The 23,028-nt window shown below is 39.6% G+C and overlaps 1 long non-coding RNA gene across 1 annotated transcript in view; it reads left to right on the plus strand.

Annotated features, from left to right (window-relative positions):
* The window catches only part of LOC139030903 (uncharacterized), a 76,885-nt gene that overhangs the window by 39,779 nt on the left and 14,078 nt on the right, over nucleotides 1-23,028 (plus strand). The window contains exon 2 of the long non-coding RNA XR_011483343.1: nucleotides 616-726. This is a non-coding gene — a long non-coding RNA (uncharacterized lncRNA). The remainder of the gene's footprint in view (nucleotides 1-615; nucleotides 727-23,028) is intronic.

Below are 23,028 nucleotides of genomic sequence, written 5' to 3' on the forward strand. Positions count from 1 at the left end.
TTAAATATACACATTTTTTGCAAAACCCTGAAAGCTTTAATTTTTCTGTTGACCTGAGACTAATGAAATGATTTAAACTAGTCAAATTCAGAGTTTCTTTTCCCTTTTCTGCCACCATGATATTTGGCTAATTATTCTTGTAATACTCACACTTTAGATCTTTCATTCTAATGCAGCGTGAAGTGAAGTTAGCTCATCTTGATCCTTTGTGACTCATCAATTGGCTGAAGAACTTCTGCTTTATCATTCACCTTTCTGCATGTGCATGCTCAGTTGTGTCTGACCATTTGAGATCCCATTGCCTATAGCCTGCTACTCTCCTCTGCCCATGGGACTTTCCAGGCAAGAATACTGGAGTGGGTTGCTATTCCCTTTCCCAGGGGATCTTTTCGACCCAGAGATCAAACCCATGTCTCCTGCAGTGGCAGGCTGATTCTTTACAACTGTGTCACCTGGGAAGTCCCCTTCACCTTCCTGAGGCATGTTCAATAATTGTGCATTTGGCCTTTATTTCTTTATACTTTGCCTCTCCTTGAGTGATGACATTTTCAGTTACTGGATTTCAACATCTTTCCTTTAAGTTCCAACTGAAGTCTCAATTCTTTTGTCTTTTAGAACTACGTCCTAGTTGTGTTTTTGACTGCAAACATCACAAAGCTGGCCCAGACCCAAGAGGAGGGAATTGGATTCCATCTTTGATGAACGAGTCGTATTGCATGAGAGCAGGTAGGATGCAGGATATTGTTGCAGTCATCTTTGAGAAGCACACTCTGCTATAGAATATAAAAATGAATATCTCTGTCAATTGGAATAAGAGAAATATTTTGGAGTTCATCAATTGTTTACCACCTTGCCTCAAACACTCAAAAAAGGCAGAATTTAATAACATTAGACATTGATCTCTGTAAATATACTGATATTTCCTCACATTCACAAGCACATCAAGAGAGAAATCTATTATTAAAAACGTGACAACTTGGAATGGGTCTGGACTAACCCACTTAGCTTCAGTGATCTTTGGGGTTTGGCTAGATAATGGAAACTATATTAATGATCTATGATTGTGTAACAAATTATCACAAACTCAGTGACTTACCACGACATACATTTATTGTTCCACAGCTTCTGTGACTCAGGAATCTAGGCATAACTTAGCTGGGTCTCCTATTTTAGAGTCTCTCACAAGGCTACAGTCAAGGTTGTTGACAGGCATGCGGTCTCATCTGAGGCTTGACTGAGGAAGGAGCCTCTTCCAGGTTCACGTGATTAATGCTAGAAACTAAAACAAAGGTGTGGAAACCAGGGGGCAGGGATGATTAAAGGCCACTGCAGTGTTGGTCTCTGACAGGAACGTTAGACACAATTGCTAGAGTCTGGGAGGTGTCCTGTCTTCCTGATCAGTCTCAGTGTCAGAAAGCATTTGATATTAAGATGGGAGTGGGAGCCCAATGCAAGGTGATAAGCAAATCCCAACTGGTAGGTGAACAAGCAATGGGATGTGCACAACTCATCTGGAGTTCTAGGTGGCCAGGCAGATAGATAGGCATAAAGTCAGACTAATGGGAAAGTAGCCGACTTCAGAGAAATATTTCAGTAACACATGATAAGGGAGGAAGGCGCAGATTCTGGTTCCCTGAGGGACCCTGACAAAAGTAAGGCAGAGAAACCACATATTTATAGGAAGTAAAAATTTCCTATAAATTTACTGAAGTAGAAACTTGTATTTAGGGGAACAAAGAAAAGGCCTATTTATTAGGACTGCAGAGGAAGAAACTTTTAAATATCTGAGTTCCCACCTAGGCTTGGAATTCTGTAGATGAGGGAGAATGTGTCTTTGGATATGTCAATAAATATGCTAGATATTAATTGAGGAGGTGACAGAGTGGGGAGGCTGCTTCTCTCTAGGAGGGAAAGCACATGTGGGTTCTCTGCTTATTGCCATTGGCCGAGGCCACCTGTCTACATCTGCCCAAGTAACTGGTGCTGTGCCTGGATTTGAGCAGGCGTGGGGTCAGATGGGGCAATGACTGGCTGCTGAACACTAACTTCTGCAACGGGTAGCCAGAGGGTGGATGACGACTCCTGCATCTCCCTGCATGCCATTTCCTCTATTTTTGTTGGACCACAAGCTGAATGTGCTTACTTGGACACCATTTTTACTAACTGGATGCACTGATCTAATGTTCATAGTTAATCTGGGCCTTAGTTTTTAAAGATAAAGATCTTTCAATGTAATTTTTTTCCTCACCCCACCCCACCTCCCTGAGACTAGGAAAACATCTGGAATATGTTGAAATATTTTCTTGCAATTTGATAAGCACAGACTGCCTTATGCAGGCCCACTCTGTATCATAACACAAAGGCAAAAGTCCTGAACGGTCTTTAGGTACTCATATTCAGTGAAAATAATTACCTGTTGTATGGTCCGGTAAAGGCCTTCCAGAAGCCTGAGTCCAAAGCATTCACCAGACTCTAAAACAAAAGAAATCGGATAGTAACTCCTAGGTGATGTCAGTGGAAAAAATGACTTAGAACTATTCTTGATTTTGGCTTTCTTTGAAAAGTAAAGTATATATTATGGGAAGGAAAACTTTCTGATCATGTCTAAATAAAGTTTCTGCATGAGTTCTTTGTGATGGCAAATAATATGTGTGTGTCAGACACTTCCCTGTGGTTGGTATTCTCCAGTAATTTAGTGGTAATAGCTGTTAACGCACAGATGCTGAGAAACCCAGTTCCAAAACTGTTTATTTCTCTAAAATATAGCTTTATATTTATATCTTTTTCAACTGTACATAATACTATTTTCTATTTAGATATAGATGCCCTATTTTCTTTTTTTAAATAATATTTTTATTGAAGTATAACATCTATACCAAATTTGCACAAATTGTAGATGTGCAGCTTGACAAATCATGAATACTTTTAGGTAAGCAAAGTATCAAGAATTAGAATGTTACCAGGATCCAAGTGTTTTACTCTCCTTTCTCTGCAGAGAAATCCGCTATCTGGACTTTTAACATTATGCATTTGTTTTGTGTCTTTGTACTTTATATAAATGAAGTCTTATCCACTCTTTTGTGTCTGGCACTTTTCATCCTAAGTTTGTTTAGAAAATTCATTCATGTTGCTGTGTTTAGCAATAGTTCATTTTTATTGTTGTGTAGTATTCCATTGTGTAAATATAATACAGATTATTCATTCATTCTGGTATTTGATGGAAGTAATTTGGGGCTATTATCAATAACAGTGCTATGTAAATTCTTCTGCATGGCTTCTGATATACATTTCTATGGAGTAAAAATCTAAGAGTAGAATTGCTTGTTATAGGGCATGAGAAGTTAGCTTTAGTAGATACTCCCAAACACTTTTTGAAAGGGTTGTATAATGTATATGCCCACCACAAAATGCTTTGATAGGAAAAATTGGGCTCACCTCTCCATATTTTCCTTCTTTCTTGGATATCTGTTACCTCAATCTTCACTGCTTTGGAACCTCTCATATGTCTTTAATCAAATCTTTAAGAATATTTTGTCTTGGGCTTCCTGGTGGCTCAGTGGTAAAGAATCCATCTGCCAATGCAGGTGACATGGGTTTGATCCCTTAACCGGGGAGATCCCATTTGCTGTGGAGCAACTAAGCCCATACCTTACAACTACTGAGCCACTGCTATAGAGCCTGTGATCCACAACTAGCATGTAGCCCCTGCTCACCACAACTAGAGAAAGGCTCACAGAGCAACAAAGACCCAGCGCAGTCAAAACTTAAGCACATACATTTTGTCTAGCTTTTTTGGTTCTTGCCTGCCCTAGCAGGAGGTGGTTCTGCAGTAGTCTAACCGACTATTACTGAAATTGGAAACCTATTACGGATGTCCTTTGAACCTCAGAAACAGTAAAAGCTAACTTTTACTTTATTCTTAAAGAAGAAGTGACTGAGTAAAAGTTAGACAGGTGAATGAAATACACAGAGAAAGACAAGAGAGATAGCATACATGAAGAAAAGAGTATGATATGTACAAGGAATTGTAAGAAATTTAGTGTTGTTAGATCATAAATTGTGAGATAATAAAAGAAAAAATATAGAAGCCATTTATAAAAGACCTTAATGCCAATTGTATTTTTGAGAGTTTAACCTCTACACTAGATTTTTAATCGTTGCTTTTTGGTATTTGTTATCAATTTTGTACCTTTAAGAATTGAATCTTCAGTACCCATTTTTACTTAGCAGTGTGATTACTGGCTTGATTGCTCTCTCCCCTTTTGAGACTCCCTTTTCTTCCCCAGTTCACCTCTATCTCCTCCCTCCCCCTTCTCTTCTCTACGTAACTCTGTGAATCTCTCTGGGTGTTCCAGACTGTGGAGAACACTTAGGGAACTGATTACTGGCTAGGTTGACCTCTCCCCTTTTGACCCCCTCTCCTCCTGGTCACCTCTATCCCCCTCCTCCCTCCTCTCTTCTCCACATAGCTCTGTGAACCTCTCTGGGTGTCCCTCACTGTGAGGAATCTTTTCACCATTAACCTGGATGTTTTATCATCTGTGCTGTATGGGTGGAGAAGTCTTGAGGCTACTCTAAGAATAAGACTGAAAGCCAGAGGCAGGAGGATTAAATCCAAAACTTGAGAACACCAGAGAACTCCTGACTCCAGGAAACATTAATAGACAAGAGCTCATCCAGAAGCCTCCATACCTACACTGAAACCAAGCTGCACCCAAGAGCCAACAAGTTCCAGAGCAAGACGCACCACACTAATTCTCCAGCAACACAGGAACATAACCTTGATCATTAAAATACAGGTTGCCAAAAGTCACACCAAACCCACAGATACCTCAAAACTCACTACTGGATGCTTCATTGCACTCCAGAGAGAAGAGATCCAGCTCCACCCACCAGAACACCAATGCAAGCTTCCCTAACCAGGAAACCTTGACAAGCCACTAGTTCAACCCCACTCATAGGGAGCAACCTCCACAGCAAAGAGGAACCACCAACTTCCAGCATACAGAAAGGCCACCCCAAACACAGCAATATAAACAAAATGAAAAGGCAGAGAAATATTCAGCAGGTAAAGGAACATGATAGATGCCCACCAAACCAAACAAAAGGGAGGCGATAAGGAGTCTACCTGAGAAAGAATTCAGAATAATGATAGTAAAGATGATCCAAGATCTTGAAAACAATATGGAGTCACAGATAAATAGACTGGAGACAAGGATTGAGAAGATGCAATAAATGTTTAACAAGGACCTAGAAGAAATAATAAACAGTCAGTCAATAATGAATAATGCAATAACTGAGACCAAAAACTCTCTGGAAGGAACCAACAGTAGAATAACTGAGGCAGAAGAGAGGATAGTTAGGTGGAAGATAGAATGGTGGAAATAAATGAAGCAGAGAGGAAAAAATAAAAAAGAATGAAAAGAAATGAGCAAAATCTCAGAGACCTCCTGGACAATGTCAAATGTCCCAACATTTGAATCATAGGAGTCCCAGAAGAAGAAGACAAAAAGAAAGGCCATGAGAAAATACTTGAGGACATAATAGTTGAAAACTTCCCTAAAATGAGGAAGGAAATAGCCACAAAAGTCCAAGAAACCCAGAGAGTCCCAAACAGGATAACCCAAGGCCTAACACCCCAAGACACATATTAATCAAATTAACAAAGATCAAATGCAAAGAGCAAATATTAAAAGCAGCAAGGGAAAAGCAATAAGTAACACACAAGGGGATCCCCATAAGGATAACAGCTGATCTTTCAATAGAAACTCTTCAGGCCAGAAGGGAATGGCAGGACATACTTAAAGTGATGAAAGAGAAAAACCTACAACCCAGATTACTGTACCTGGCAAGGATCTCATTCAAATATGAAGGAGAATTCAAAAGCTTTACAGACAAGCAAAAGCTGAGAGAATTTAGCACCACCAAACCAGCTCTTCAACAAATGCTAAAGGATCTTCTCTAGACAGGAAACACAGAAAAGGTGTATAAACTCAAACCCCAAACAACAAAGTAAATGGCAATGGGATTATACTTATCAATAATTACCCTAAATGTAAATAGGTTGAATGCCTCAACCAAAACACAGACTGCCTGAATGGATACAAAAACAAGACCCCTATATATGCTGTCTATAAGAGACCCACCTCAAAACAAGGGACACACACAGGCTGAAAGTGAAGGGTGGGAAAAAGATAATTCATGCAAATTGGAGATGAAAAGAAAGCAGAAGTTGCAATACTCGTATCAGATAAAATAGATTTTTAAATAAAGGCCATGAAAAGAGACAATGAAGGGCACTACACAATGATCAAAGGATCAATCCAAGAAGAAGAAATGACAATTATAAATATATATGCAGCCAACATAGGAGCACTGCAATATGTAAGGGAAATGTTAATAAGTATGAAAGGGGAAATTAACAGTAACACAATAATAGTGGGAGACTTTATTACCCCACTCACACCTATGGATAGATCAACCAAACAGAAAATTAGCAAGGAAACACACAAGCTTTAAGTGATGCAATGGGCCAGTTAGACCTAATTGATCTCTATAGGACATTTCACCCCAAAACAATGAATTTCACCCTTTCTTCAAGTGCACATGGAACATTCTTCAGGATAGATCACATCCTGGACCATAAATCTAGCCTTGGTAAATTCAAAAAAATTGAAATTATTTCAAGCATTTTTTTCTGATCACAATGTGGTAAGATTAGATGTCAACTACAGGAAAAAAACTATTAAAAATAAAAACATATGGAAGCTAAACAACACGCTTCTGAATAACCAACAAATCACAGAAGAAATCAAGAAAAAAATCAAAATATGTGTAGAAACTAATGAAAATGATAACACAACAACCTTAAACCTATGGGACTCAGGAAAAGCAGTGCTAAGGGGAAGGTTCCTAGCAATACAAGCTTACCACAAGAAACAAGAGAAAAGTCAAATAAATAACCTAAAGCAACTAGAAAAAGAAGAAATGAACCCCAGGGTTAGTAGAAGGAAAGAAATCGTAAAAATTAGGGCAGTAATAAATGAAAAAGAAACAAAGGAGACTATAGCAAAAATTAACAAAACTAAAAGCTGGTTCTTTGAGAAGATAAATAAAATAGACAAACCATTAGCCAGACTCATCAAGAAACAAAGGGAGAAAAATCAAATCAACAAAATTAGAAATGAAAATGGAGAAATCACAATAGACAACACAGAAATACAAAGGATCATAAGAGACTACTATCAGCAAATATATGCCAATAAAATGGACAACTTGGAAGTAATGGACAAATTCTTAGAGAAGTACAACCTTCTAAAACTGAACAGGAAGAAATAGAAAATCTTAACAGACCCATCAGAAGAACGGAAATTGAAACTGAAACAAAAATCTTCCAACATACAAAAGCCCAGGACCAGATGGCTTCACAGGTGAATTCTACCAAAAATTTAGAGAAGAGCTAACACTTATCCTACTCAAACTCTTCCAGAAAATTGCAGAGGAAGATAAACTGCCAAACTCATTCTATGAGGCCACCATCACCCTAATACCAAAACCCGACAAAGATGCCACAAAAAAGAAAACTACAGGCCAATATCACTGGTGAACATAGATGCAAAAATCCTTAACAAAATTCTAGCAAACAGAATGAAACAACATATTAAAAAGATCATACATCATAACCGAGTGGCCTTTATCCCAGGAATGCAAGATTCTTCAATATTCACATATCAATCAATGTGATACACCATATTAACAAATTGAAAGATAAAAACCATATGATTATCTCAATAGATGCAGAGAAAGCCTTTGACAAAATTCAACATCCATTTATGATAAAAACCCTCTAGAAAGTAGGCATAGAAGGAACATACCTCAGCATAATAAAAGCCATATATGATAAACCCACAGCAAACATTACCCTCAATGGTGAAAAATTGAAAGCATTTTCCCTAAAGTCAGTAACAAGAAAGGGTGCCCACTCTCACCAGTACTATTCAACATAGTTTTGGAAGTTTTGGCCACAGCAATCAGAGCAGATAAAGAAATAAAAGGAATCCAGATTGGAAAAGAAAAAGTAAAACTCTCACTGTTTGCAGATGACATGACTCTCTACATAGAAAATCCTAAAGACTCCATAAGAAAATTACTATAGTTAATCAATGAATATAGTAAAGTTAAAGGATATAAAATTAATACACAGAAATCCCTTGCATTCCTGTACACTAACAATAAGAAAACAGAAAGAGAAATTAAGTAAAGAAAGCCATTGCCATTCACCATTGCAATGAAAAGAATAAAATACTTAGGAATAAATCTACCTAAAGAAACAAAAGACATATATATATAGAAAACTATAAAACACTGATGAAAGTAATCAAAGATGACACAAATAGATGAAGAAATATTCATGTTCATGGATTGGAAGAAGTAATACAGTGAAAATGACTATACTACCCAAAGTAATCTATAGATCCAATGCAATCCCTATCAAGCTACCAACAGTATTTTCCACAGAACTAGAAGAAATAATTTCACAATTTGTATGGAAATACAAAAAACCTCAAATAGCCAAAACAACCTTGAGAAAGAAAAATGGAACTGGAGGAATCAACCTGCCTGACTTCAGACTATACTACAAAGTTACAGTCATCAAGACAGTATGGTACTGGCACAAAGACAGAAATATAGATCAGTGGAACAAAATAGAAAGCTCAGGATAAATCCATGCACCTATGGACACCTTATCTCTGACAAAGGAGGCAAGAATATACAGTGGAGAAAAGACAATCTCTTTAACAATTGGTGCTGGGAAAACTGGTCAACCACTTGTAAAACAATGAAACTTGAACACTTTCTAACACCATACACAAAAATAACTCAAAATGGATTAAAGATCTAAATGTAAGACCAGAAAGTGTAAAACTCCTAGAGGAAAACATAGGCAGAACACTCTCTGACATAAACCACAGCAGGATCCTCTATGACCCACCTCCGAGATAAATGGAAATAAAAGCAAAACTAAACAAATGGGACCTAAGTAAACTTAAAAGCTTTTGCACAATGAAGGAAACTATAAGTAAGGTGAAAAGACAGCCTTCAGAATGGGAGAAAATAATAGCAAATGAAGAAACTGACAAAGAAGTAATCTCAAAAATACACAAGTAGCTCATGCAGCTCAATGTCAGAAAAATAAATGACCCAATGAAAAGATGGGCCAAAGACCTAAACAGACATTTCTCCAAAGAAGTCACACAGATGGCTAACAAACACATGAAAAGATGCTCAACATCACTCATTATCAGAGAAATGCAAATCAAAACCACAATGAGGTACCATCTCATGCCAGTCAGAATGGCTGCTATCAAAAAGTCTACAAACAATAAATGCTGGAGAGGGTGCAGAGAAAAGGGAACCCTCTTACACTGTTGGTGGGAATGCAAACTAGTACAGCCACTATGGAGAACAATGTGAAGATTCCTTTAAAAACTGGAAATAAAACTGCCATATGACTCAGCAAGCCCATTACTGGGCATACACACAGAGGAAACCAGAATTGAAAGAGACACGTGTACCCCAATGTTCATTGTAGCACTGCTTACAATAGGCAGGACTTGGAAGCAACCTAGATGTCCATTGGAAGATGAATAGATAAGAAAGCTGTGGTACATATACACAATGGAATATCACTCAGCTATTAAAAAGAATGCATTTGAATCAGTTCTAATGAGATGGATGAAACTGGAGCCTATTATACAGAATGAAGTAAGTCAGAAAGAAAAACACCAATACAGTATATTAATGCATATATATGGAATTTAGAAAGATGATAACAATGACCCTATATGTGAGACAGCAAAAGAGACACAGATGTATAGAACAGACTTTTGGACTCTGTGGGAGAAGGTGAGGGTGCGATGATTTGAGAGAATAGCACTGAAACATGTATATTATCATATGTGAAACAGATCGCCAGTCCAGGTCCGATGCCTGAGACAGGGTGCTCAGGGCTGGTGCACTGGGATGACCCTGAGGGATGGGATGGGGAGGGAGGTGGGAGGGGGTTCAGGATGGGGAACATGTGGACACCCGTGGCTGATTCATGTCAATGTATGGCAAAAACCACTACAGTATGGTGAAGTAATTAGCCTCCAATTATAATTAATTAATTAATTTTTAAAAAGGTATAATGGGAGGGTTATGGCCTAGGTTAGAAAAAAGGGTACAGATTCATGCTATGTTTGGATGGTTAAGTCTATATAAAGAACAAAGAAGAATAAAAAGTAAAAAATGACTGCCCAGTTTCTTGCTTGGGTGATCAGATGGGTGATGCTGTCAATATCTGACATGGAAATATAGCAGAAGGAGATCTCTGGTCTTGGAAAAAGAGGAGACAAAGAAGAATATACTCTGGGCAATGTTGAATCAAGGTGTTTGGGAAACACAGGTACGTGTATGAGTATGGACAGACAGCTTAGTCACTCAGTCATGTCCAGCTCTTTGCGACCCCATGGATTGTAGCCCACCAGGCTTCTCTGTTCTTAGGGATTCTCCAGGCTAGAATGCTGGAGTGGGTTGCCATGCCCTCCTCCAGGGGATCTTCCCAACCGAGGGATTGAACCCAGGTCTCCCACATCGCAGGCAGATTCTTTACCATCTGAGCCACCAGGGAAGCCCAAGAACACTGGAGTGGGTAGCCTATCCCTTCTCCAGGGGAACTTCCCAACTCAGGAATCGAACCTGCCTTTCTTGCATTGCAGGTGGATTCTTTACCAACTGAGCTACCCGGGAAGCCTGAGGTTAAAAGCTGGAGATGAAAAAGATTTGGGAGTTATCACTTATCAATTAGACAACTCAGATGAGACACTTCACATAGAATCAGAAGGAAATGAACCAGAGACAAAACAGCAACATAGGAAGGGCAAGTAGAGGAGAGGGAATAATAAAAGAGATCAAGAAAATATTGTCGGAGAAGCAGGAAGAGAACAGGACAGAGAAATGTAAACCAGTGGGATATGTATTGGGTTGGCCAAAAAGTTTTTTGGGTTTTCTTAGCGTCTTACAGAAAAATCTGAACAAACTGCTTTGGCCAACCATGAGCAGTATTAAAGTTGAAGAGAGGATTTCTGAGATACCAAATATGTTTGCTGTATTTGGACATTAGAACCTCATGGCTTCAGTTGAATAAAAGGGAAAGAAACGAAATCAAACTAATCTGAGGAATGAATATAACTTACTCTTGAGATGTTTAAATGAGAAGAAAAAGAAAAATTGTAGGTCTAAGAAATGGAAGGGTCAAAGAGCATTTTTTTTTTTAAATTATGGGGGATGTTTAACAGCACGTGGACAGGAAGGAAGAGCTGTAATGTGAAAGAAGCAACTGGGCTGATTTTGAGACTTCAGAAGATGGTTAATAGATTGGGAAAATCTGAAGTCATAGTTACAGATTTTTAGAAGCGCGGCAATTCTGAGTAACTGCAGGATTCTTGGCTTTCTATGTGATGCTTTTCTGAAAAATTGGAATTTTTGTGGTAGCATGCATCATTCTTATAATCCGAAAAAGCAGTGAAGATTAAAATAAAGATGCGATGAAGCACTAGATTTTCTGTAAAGATTTTTAAAAATCAAAGGGAGAAAAGTCCACAAAATGTGAAATTAGATCATTGAGCATTATTCTCCCTGTGCATTTGTTATTTAAATGAAAACACTCCTTGAAAACCAAGAATTTGTACTATTTGTGTGAGATGCTATTCTAATTTTTTGTAAGCCAGTAAAGGAGCATTCCTCTGGAGGGAAAATAGTTTCCTAAATATCTAAATTACACAATTCATTAGAAAACACTATCCCAGGAAGAACGCATGGAGACATTTAATCATCTATTATTTTCTGTCTCTGCATAGTATTTGTGATATTATTTGTAGCATAATTTCCCTGATTCAGTACTATATTTAATAATTCCAAAAATAACCAATTGATTCTGGCAAAATTTTGACAAGGAAAAGCATTTGGCAGGGAGAAATGTTATACTTCATAAATTAGGTCCTTGTACCAATCAATCATTTTTTTTTTTCTCCCTTAGACTGTCCATTTTGGTCTAACTCAGCTAGAAAATGAAAATGACTATCTATTATATCTCAGTGAGAGAAAAAGCAAGATGCTTGAGTGAAGTCACAGAATATTATAAATTTGTGCAAAATTCTGAAAACTTCTTCACTTTCCTCTTCATTTCTCCTTCCTGCACTAAGTGGAATCTGGGCAGAATATCCAACATCTTGCTGAGCATCTGTGCTAAGAAGACTGTGCTAAGCCGGTGGTAGTCAGATTCTATGTAATCTGGCTCAGTCTTTGCTTTCCTGAGACTGGCAGTGTGATTCCTCCATGTTTCCTGCATCCAGGGAGGTAGATAGTCTTCATTTTGACTGCATCTCTGGTCAGTTGGTCCTGGCCGCTTGGGGCATTTCAGTGAATGGGCTGGAGACAGAGCACTGTGACAGTGGGCATAACCTCTGGTGGACAGGTGGCGTAATGTGACCTGGAAACTGAAAAGTGAAAATGACAGAGCCTCTGCCATTGGAATGGCACACAGTGGAAACCCTGTCCACTGGACCAGACCAACACATCAGGGGCGCTACCCGAGAGGTGTTGGGGTCAGCCGTTCAGGTGGGAAGGACAAGAGGAGCTTAGTGGGTGGGAAAGCACTTGGTGGAAAATTCCCTGGATCTGGGTTTAGCTGTGTGATTTGGGTCATTCATTTATTTTTATCAGCAGTACAGAATGAGACTCATAATAATTTTCTTATCTTTTGTGTTGTTACTATTCAGTTGCTAAGTCATGTTGTATTAACAAATGGTTAAAAAGATTAGATTATCCTCTTCAGTTCAGTTCGGTTCAGTTGCTTCGTGTCCAACTCTTTGCAACCCCAAAGACTGCAGCACACCAGGCCTCCCTGTCCATCACCAACTCCTGGAGTTTACTCAGACTCATGTCCGTTGAGTTGGTGATGCCATCCAGCCATCTCATCCTCTGTTGTCCCCTTCTCCTCCCACTTTCAATCTTTCCCAGCATTAGGGTCTTTTCAGATGAGTCAATTCTTCACATCAGGTGGCCAAAGTATTGGAGTTTCAGCTTCAACATCAGTCCTTCCAATGAACATTCAGGACTGATTTCCTTTAGGCTGGACTGGTTGGATCTCCTTGCAGCCCAAGGGACTCTCAAGAGTCTTCTCCAACATCAATAGCCTATGCATAGATTTAAAAAAAATAACTTTGTAAACTCTCCAGCAATATTGCAATGAAAAAGTTGCCAGTAATGCCATAGTTATGACATGTTCACAAACAATGTTTATTGCTATTAACTTAAAGCAATTACTGATAATCTAATTTGTTTGCATTATAGTGTTGTGAGGGTAATATAGCAAGTGCTTTGAAAGTATAGATAAGAGAGAAATCATTTTCTGCTGGAAGACTTCATGTGAAAGTCCTTCACATGAGGAAAGCTTCATGTGAAAGCAGAGTTTCAGATGGTCCTCGAAGGGTACATAGGAATTTGGTCCTTGGAGATGAGAAGATTCTTCCAGGGAGAGAAACCTGGGTGAGCCAATGCCCAAAGTGAAGGAAAGAGTAAATAAGACCTTAGGTTTTCACATTGCCTCGTGATTTATAATATGTTCACTGAGCAGGAGTAACAATTAATACAATTTGACAGCAGCACAGGTTATGCTGTTGGGGCAGGAAAGGGAGAAGGTTGGAGACCCAGGTTAAGACAGTATTTTGGAGGAGTCTGAATTCTTTTTTAAGGAATTTTCATAGAAATGAACAATCCAAGTAGAGAAAAATGTGATGACTAGGGATTCCAATTTTTCATTGTCACTTTAGAACATGCAGTATATACTTTCTGTGTTAATCTCTTTTCAAGGGCACTTTTCTTACAACTCTCTGCTTTGCAAGGCTTTAGTGATGTCCTTTGCACCTAACTGTTTTTCTCTGATTCTTAATACCTCACCTGGTAAGTTTTGCCACTTCTCTGGACACAGTGCTTCCAGTCTCTTCACGCCACGCTCCATGCTGTCAACGGCTACCAGATTCATCTGACTGCTCTGAGAAGACTGCTTCCCTGTTCAGAAGCCCATGATGACTCTCCATTACTTTCTGAGTGAGGTGGGCCCCTTAGCCTGACATTCAACTTAGCTGGCTACCAATCACCTTTCCAGCCCTGTCTCTTATTATTCTCTGGCATATAGCCTGTATTTATATCTATGCTTCTAAACACAGTTTGAACATTCATGCCACTTTGAACTTGTCCCCACACTCCCATCCTATATATTCAAGTTGTCTCTGTAATTCAAAAGCAAGCTCAAATGTCAGTTCCTGTACAAAGTAAGTTATCCCTCACAGCCCGAGGTGATTCCTCCTGCATTTAAGTCACAACGCCTAACACTGACATACAGCTTATCCTGTGCTAGGCACTCTCCTCATGCTTGCCCATATATTAACTAATTTCATCCTTGAAACATCTCCTCTAAGACAGGCATAATATTGTTCCTATTTTACAGATAAGAAAACAGAGGAATATCCTTATCTCATCTAAGGTCATATGACAAATAACTATCATACTTGAGATTTGAAACTAGGTTCTCTGACATCAACATCTGTGCTGTTACCTGTTCTGTGGTCTCTTGTGCAGTTTTGTATTATTTTGCTCCTTCCTAATGGGACTGAGTACTTTTAATTTGATTGCTTGTAGATTTACCCTACTTGCCTGCTCTGCCCTGCCTGGTGAATTCACTTATTATAACTGTAAATGAACCCATGAAGGGAGAATTTGGGGTACCCTGTTTCTGACAATGGCTAGCATCCTTTTCAATTCTGTCTAGTCTAGACATATTAGTGTATGTCTAATACATGTCTTGTTTCTTAATTCTTGCTCCATTACTGCATTTACCTTACCTTTGTCTTCATTTCATATATTGGCATATGTACTTGCTTCTTTACCTGATGACAAATTTAACTTCTCATATTGTTACTTTATTTTTTTTCCTTGCACATATTTTAGCACATGTTTCTGTTTTGCATATAGGGTTATCGTTACCATCTTTCTAAATTCCATATATATGCATTAGTATACTGTAATGGTCTTTATCTTTCTGGCTTACTTCACTCTGTATGATGGGCTCCAGTTTCATCCATCTCATTAGAACTGATTCAAATGAATTCTTTTTAATGGCTGAGTAATATTCCATGGTATATATGTACCACAGCTTCCTTATCCATTTGTCTGCTGATGGACATCTAGGTTGCTTCCATGTCCTGGCTATTATAAACAGTGCTGCGATGAACATTGGGGTGCACGTGTCTCTTTCAGATCTGCTTTCCTCAGTGTGTATGCCCAGAAGTGGGATTGCTGGGCCATGTGGCAGTTCTACTTCCAGTTTTTTAAGAAATCTCCACACTGTTCTCCATAGCGGCTGTACTTGTATATTTTTGAGATTAATCCTTTGTCTGTTGCTTCGTTTGCTATTATTTTCTCCCAATCTGAGGGCTGTCTTTTCACCTTGCTTATAGTTTCCTTTGTTGTGCAAAAGCTTTTAAGTTTCATTAGGTCCCATTTGTTTATTTTCGCTTTTATTTCCAATATTCTGGGAGGTGGGTCATAGAGGATCCTGCTGTGATTTATGTCGGAGAGAGTTTTGCCTATGTTCTCCTCTAGGAGTTTTATAGTTTCTGGTCTTACATTTAGATCTTTAATCCATTTTGAGTTTATCTTTGTGCATGGTGTTAAAAAGTGTTCTAGTTTCATTCTTTTACAAGTGGTTGACCAATTTTCCCAGCACCACTTGTTAAAGAGGTTGTCTTTTTACCATTGTGTATTCATGTTTCTGTCCTTCTTGAGTTGCTACTGTACCTGGCTTTCACCTCCCAAAACCTACATTGACGTGACCCAACCTGGCTGGCCCTTTTCCTCCAACTTTTCTTGGAAGAAAGAGTCAGATACTATAAGATGATAAATTCTTAAAGGCAGATGCTGTGTCAGACTTGTATCTCATAGAATAAGTATTATGTCTTAGACATGGGAACTCAATATTTTATTGAATAAAAGGATGAGCAAATGAAAGTGGCCACCATCAGCTTAGTTGGCCTTGACAGCCCATCCCGCCTTTTCTGATGACTTTTACTTTTAACCTTTTCCCCACACTGGCCTTTCTACTGAATTCAGATTCAGCCTCAGCTCTCCAAATCTGATGGTGCCCACTATAACACAGCTGAGTTAAACCAGCAGGTGCTTATTGAATGCCATTATCAGAAGGGCACCTAGAGGGTATAATGGAAGATGCAGATACTGATTTTAAAACAATTTCATCAATAGTGACTAATTGAAACTCAAATGGATAAAAGTTATTATGCTAAAATGCTAAATTAACAGTTTCAGACAAAAGTAGTTGTTCCAAGTAGGCACATGACTAAGCAACAAGTGAAAGGACAAACAGTAATTTTGGGGACGAGGGCAAGGTAACTTCAGGCAAGAACCGAACTGGGACTTCCCTTGTGGTCCAGCGGTTAAGAATCCACCTGCCAGCACTGTTTATAATAGCCAGGACATGGAAGCAACCTAGATGCCCATCAGCAGACGAACGGATAAGGAAGCTGTGGTGCATATATACCATGGAATATTACTCAGCCATTAAAGAGAATTCATTTGAATCAGTTCTAATGAGATGGATGAAACTGGAGCCCATTATACAGAGTGAAGTAAGCCAGAAAGATAAAGACCAATACAGTATACTAACACATATATATATATGGGATTTAATTTAGAAAGATGGTAACGATAATCCTATAGGCAAACAGAAAAAGAGACACAGATGTACAGAACAGACTTTTGGACTCTGTGGGAGAAGGCGAGGGTGGGCTGTTTCGAGAGAACAGCATTGAAACATATATTATCTAGGGTGAAACAGTTCACCAGCCCAGGTTGGGTGCATGAGACAAGTGCTCGGGCCTGGTGCACTGGGAAAACCCAGAGGGATCGGGTAGAGAGGGAGGTGGGAGGGGGGATTGGGATGGGGAATACATGTAAATCCACGGCTGATTCATGTCAATGTATGACAAAAACCACTACAATATTGTAAAGTAATTAGCCTCCAACTAATAAAAATAAATAGAAAAAAAAAGATTCCACCTGCCAGTGCAGAGCTCATGAGTTCGATCCTTGGTCTGGGAAGATTTCACATGCCATGGGGCAACTAAGCGCTTACGGGCACCACGACTACTGAGCCCGTGCTCTCGAGCCTGCAAGCCGCAACTACTGAAGCGCACACGTCCTAGAGCCTGTGCCCTGCAACAAGAGAAACCACCGCAGTGTGAAGCCTGGGGGCCACAACTAGAGAGTAGACCCTGCTGACAGCAGCTGGAGAGAAGCCTGCTTGCAGCAAAGAAGACCCAGTGCAGCCAGATTTTAAAACAGGGTGGCTGAACAAAGGATTTAAGAAGAATGTAGAACTTCAAAATTTTTATTTGTTCATTTAAATTTTATTGACATGTAGTTTAGTTACAATATTGTGTTAACCTTTGCTGTACAGCAAAGTGACTCGGTTATTAAAAATTTATTTTTTAATTGTGGTTAAAAAACTCATAAAATTTGCCATCTAAACTATCTTTAAGTGTGCAGTGAGTGGCATTAGGCATATTCACATGACTGAGCAGCAGCTCTCTGGGACTATTCTGTCTTGCCCAAACAGAAACCCTAACCCTGTTAAAGAACAACCTCCTCCCCTTCCCCTCATCTAGGTCTCTGGTAACCACTTTTGCACTTTCTGTTTCTGTGAATTTGACTATTTTAGGTCCCTTAAAGAAACAGGGTTATACAGTATTTGTCTTTTAAAGAAGGATGCTGATTTTGAGCTACGCAGTTAAAGATGGGAGGACTAAATAGGCAGATAAAAGGGGTGACATTCTGCTCCAGCACCTACCATCTTGCTGGGGTTTCTCTGCCCTTGGATGTGGGGTATCTCCTCAAAGTCACTCCAGCACTGCTCCAGAGCCTCTTGATGAAAGTGAGAGAGGAGAGTGAAAAAGTTGGCTTAAAATCCAACATCCAAAAAACTAAGATCATGGCATCCGGTCCCATCACTTCATGGGAAATAGATGGGGAAACAATGGAAACAGTGACAGACTTTATTTTTGGGGGCTCCCAAATCACTGCAGATGGTGACTGCAGCCATGAAATTAAAAGACGCTTGCTCCTTTGAAGAAAAGCTATGGCCAACCTAGACAGCATATTAAAAAGCAGAGACATTACTTTGCCAACAAAGGTCCATTTAGTCAAGGCTATGGTTTTTCCAGTAGTCATGTATGGATGTGAGAGTTGGACTATAAAGAAATCTGAGCTCTGAAGAATTGAAGCTTTTGAACTGTGGTGTTGGAGAAGACTCTTGAGAGTCCCTTGGACTGCAAGGAGATCCAACCAGTCCATCCTAAAGGAGATCAGTCCTGGGTGTTCATTGGAAGGACTGATGCTGAAGCTGAAACTCAAATATTTTGCCCACCTGATGTGAAGAACTGACTCATTTGAAAAGACCCTGTTGCTGGGAAAGATTGAAGGCAAGAGGAGACGGGGACAGCAGAGGATGAGATGGTTGGATGGCATCACCAACTCAATGGACATGAGTTAGAGCAAGCTCTGGGAGTTGGCAATGGAATGGGAGGCCTGGTGTGCTACAGTCCATGGGGTTGCAAAGAGTTGGATATGACTGAGCAACTGAACTGACTGATCTGGGATAATACTCTCAGGTTATGGATATTTTGGGTACTGTTTGCTGTGATTGTCTCCATGTGACTTTAGCTGCAGTTCCTAACTCAGGGGAGCATCACTTGTATAAGACTCATCAGTGTAAATCATGGTCCAGAAGACAAAGAAGCTCTTGCCTAGAGTCCAGAAGTATGGACACTGGGTTCATTTGTCTTTGCTTGAAATGTGATGGAATGGGGTAGTTTGATTTGGCTTGGAAACAAAGGTCTTTGTTGTTTTCTTTTTCTTTGAAGAAACAAACATTACAATGGAAATTTTATGTATGGATTTATGTAATAATGAATATAGGCACAAATATAGCACATATATTTCAACATGCTGTATTACTTTTAATCAACAATTCCATGTCATTAAGAATAAATGTTTTTTATCTATGACTTGCAAAGAGACAAGGCTCTACAGCTCTGGTTCCTTCAGGTACAGTCTCTTCTTTAGTTTTGTGCTTAATCTTACTGCACAGAACACGCAACTCTCCTTCACATTTAGGCAGGAACAGATCTTAAATGAGGAATCACCACACGCCTATATGCCGCCTTAGTGTGGAATAGGAAAAGTGGCTCCTCTCTTAAGACACATAGCTTCTCTCTGACAGAATATTACCTTGATAGAGCAAAATGCTTTGCTGCCATCTGCTAGAACATTATAATAACTCGGACAACTATGTGAACAATGTCCTCTAGGGTTATGCAGTACACACCCTGGACAACTGTATGCAGAGGTCCTTCAAAAGAATAAAGACAGTGAACAGAAATGGAGCAGCCCACCTGGGTCACTGTGTTTAAAGGCACAGGTGTTAACAGGAATAGATTTGTGTCCTGTAGATGTATCGGAGGGCAAAACCAGGATGGAAACCCACAACTTGGGTCTCAGTATTATGAGATATGCAGAAAAGAAATATCAACAACCTCAGATATGCAGATGATACCACTCTAATGGCAGAAAGGGAAGAGGAACTAAAGAACCTCTTGATTAGGGAAAAAGAGGAGAGTGAAAAAGTTGGCTTAAAAATCAACATTCAGAAAACCAAGATCATGGCATCTGACCCCACCACATCATGGAAAATAGATGGGGGAAAAGTGCGAACAGTGGCAAATTTTATTTTGGGGGGCTCCAAAATCACTGTGGATGGTGACTACAGCCACGAAATGAAAAGACACTTGTTCCTTGAAAGAAAAGTTATGACCAATCTAGACAGCATGTTAAAAAGCAGAGACATCACTTTGCAGACAAATGTCCTTCTAGTCAAAGCTATAGTTTTTCCTGTATTCATGTACAGATGTGAGAGTTGGACCATAAAGAAGGCTGTCTGCTGAAGAACTGATGCTTTCAAATTGTGGTGTTGGAGAAGACTCTTGAGAGTCCCTTGGACTGCAAGGAGATCAAACTGGTCAATCCTAAAGGAAATCAACCCTGAATATTATTGGAAGGACTGATGTTTAAACTGGAGTTCCAATACTTTGGCCAACTGATGTGAAAAGCTGACTCATTAGAAAAGACCCTGATGCTGGGAAAGATTGAAAGCAGGAGGAGAAGGGGATGACAGAGGATGAGATGGTTGAATGGCATCATCAAGTCAATAGACATGAATTTGAGCAAGCTCCGGGAGATGGCGAAGGACAGGGAAGCCTGGTGTGCTGCAGTCCATGGGGTCACAAAGAGTAGGACATGACTGAGTGACTGAACAACAAAAATGCAGTACTTCAGAGTTCATAAGACGTTTTTTATGTTTTTAATACATATTTCATTTTGGCATTTTCTTGTACCCTTTAAAGCAGTGGAAGTGTTGTTTATCCCAATTTTATGAATAAGGATTAATAGGTTTATGTGACCTGTTTAAGGTCATGTGTTTGACAAAGCTAGGTTTTTAAATCAAATTCTTCTAAGTCCATAATTTTTTAAAATTATACTGTGGTTTCTTTTTTTCTGATAAAGTTCCACCGAAGTATACTGCTTAAACTGTTCCTTCGACTTCCACTGTAAGGAATCAAATTTATTTCCCTTTGTATCTCAGCACAAAATACAGAGTCCATTCCCAGCCAGATTACTAAACGGGAGAAAGTGATGTTGGCCACTTCTGGGCCTGGCCCATAATGCAATGCTCTTCTCCCTCTCTCTTACTGTCTTCATGTCAACACCCCCAACAGCTTTAGAAACCACATATTGCAAATGAGAAAGCCTCCCTCAACTTGCTTGAGTGTTTGAATATCTACATTGAAAAGAGTCCTTCCTCTTCCAAGAGATAAACTTCTATTGAGTTTATTGAGCAAGAAATAAATAAGAAATAAGAAATAAAGTTAAGCCCTGGAGTTTTGGAGTTTTGTCTATTTAGGTACTCTCTTTACATTATTTACATTTAGCCTCTACTTTGTAAGTATTTCTCTCTTAGTTGCTTACCCCTGGCTGAAATTATTTAGGGGAGGTGCCTACCTTTTCCTTCAGACTGCTTTTATACACTTAATTCCACTTTCTCTCTGCTCCCTCTGGTTCTTTGAAGCACATGGAATTAGGCACACCACTTTGCCCCGCACCCCACTTTTACAGTGATCTACTTTCTTCTCCATTACCTCCCCCCCATGCACTAAGGATTTTAGTCATTAGTTTACTAAATTTCTCACATCACTTTTTTGTCTATTCTTTGCCCACCTCTTATTGTCTCTCCAGTTCACCTACTCTAGTGTAAGTGAGTAAGCAGAAAATGATTCTGCTCCAGTAATTCTTGGGCACGCTTAGGAACTCCAGTCCATTGACCTTCTTGTTTTCCCACTGGCAAACATCCATCTTTACCTAGTTAAGATTTCTTGGTCTTTTGTTAAGTGGTTTTCATGTACACTGAATCAGCTCCCTTGCCCCATCGCCTCTGTTTTTGCCTGGGAAAATTCCAACCCTCAGTAAATTCAACTTTCTCCTTATTTCACCTCTGTATCAACACAACTGTATATATCTGGAAAAATGCAGCAATGCTTACTGCTCTATCCTTACATTTATACCCACAAATCTCAATAGGATTTGAAGGACTGATGCTGAAGGTGCCACTCCAATACTCTGGCCACCTGATGTGAAGAACTGACTCACTGGAAAAGACCCTGATGCTGGGAAAGATTGAAGGCAGGACAAGAAGGGGATAAAATGATTGGATGGCATCACTGACTTGATGGATATGAGTTTGAGCAAGCTCTGGGAATTGGTGATGGACAGGGAAGCCTGGTGCACTGCAGTCCATGGGGTCGCAAAGAGTTGGACACAACTGAGCAACTGAACTGAACAGAACTGAACTACTTTCTACATATACCTTTTCCCTCCAGTGCTCCACTTAGTTTTGTGTCTTTAAATATGTGTGATTGACTAGCACGGATATATACCCTTGGTCTGTTACTACAATTTACCTCTGCTTTAACAGTGTGAAAGCAGTCACAGACAATACATAAATGAACAGACATAGCTATGTCTCCACAAAACTTTATTTACAAGAAAGGATGGTAGGTCACACTTGACTCAAAAGGCACAGACTGCCAACCCCTGATTTAAATCATTATTGTTGTATTGCTTGGATTAAATGAATGGACAAATGAATTAATGACAACCTCTTTGACAGCAGCCAACCATCTCCTGATTTGGTCCCCTCAGTTCGCTCGTGATATTCACAAGACTGTGAGAGAATCACATCCCTGCATGGGGAGACACCACCACCATCACTCTTTAGGGCTGAGTGAGGAGCACATGGAGACAAACCTTACAAGTTCCATGTTTTGCTCCCAAATGGGTCAGGTGAGCAACGTTCTGAGCTCCCTGAGACTCTCCTTGGATGACTGAGTAGATCCTAAACTGTCTGTTTAGGGAAACTGTTCCCTCCACAATGGAGTCCTAACATTTCTCATCAGGACCTTCACCACTTGTCCTGTTTTCAGTTGTCCAATGTCATTATTTTCTCCCCCATTCCCCCTCACATAACACGGAAGAGCTTGCAGGTTTGGGGACATGGAGGCTTTCTCTCACTTCTAGGTCCATGTACATCCTGTACTTTCTGCCTGGAAATCTCCTAACCACCTCCCTTCAATGGCCAGGCTCACCATAATTTGTTCTTTAGGACTCTATCTGGATGCTGTTTTTCTTCTGGAAATTTTTGAAGCACTCCACGACCAGTGGAAGTCCTTGTTCTGTGTCCAATAATCTCTTGCTTGTTCCAGAACTAGCTTCTATCACTTTGCACAGGAATCGTTCTTTTCA

This window comes from Odocoileus virginianus, chromosome 24 (assembly GCF_023699985.2).
Source record: "Odocoileus virginianus isolate 20LAN1187 ecotype Illinois chromosome 24, Ovbor_1.2, whole genome shotgun sequence".
Taxonomy (NCBI): domain Eukaryota; kingdom Metazoa; phylum Chordata; class Mammalia; order Artiodactyla; family Cervidae; genus Odocoileus; species Odocoileus virginianus.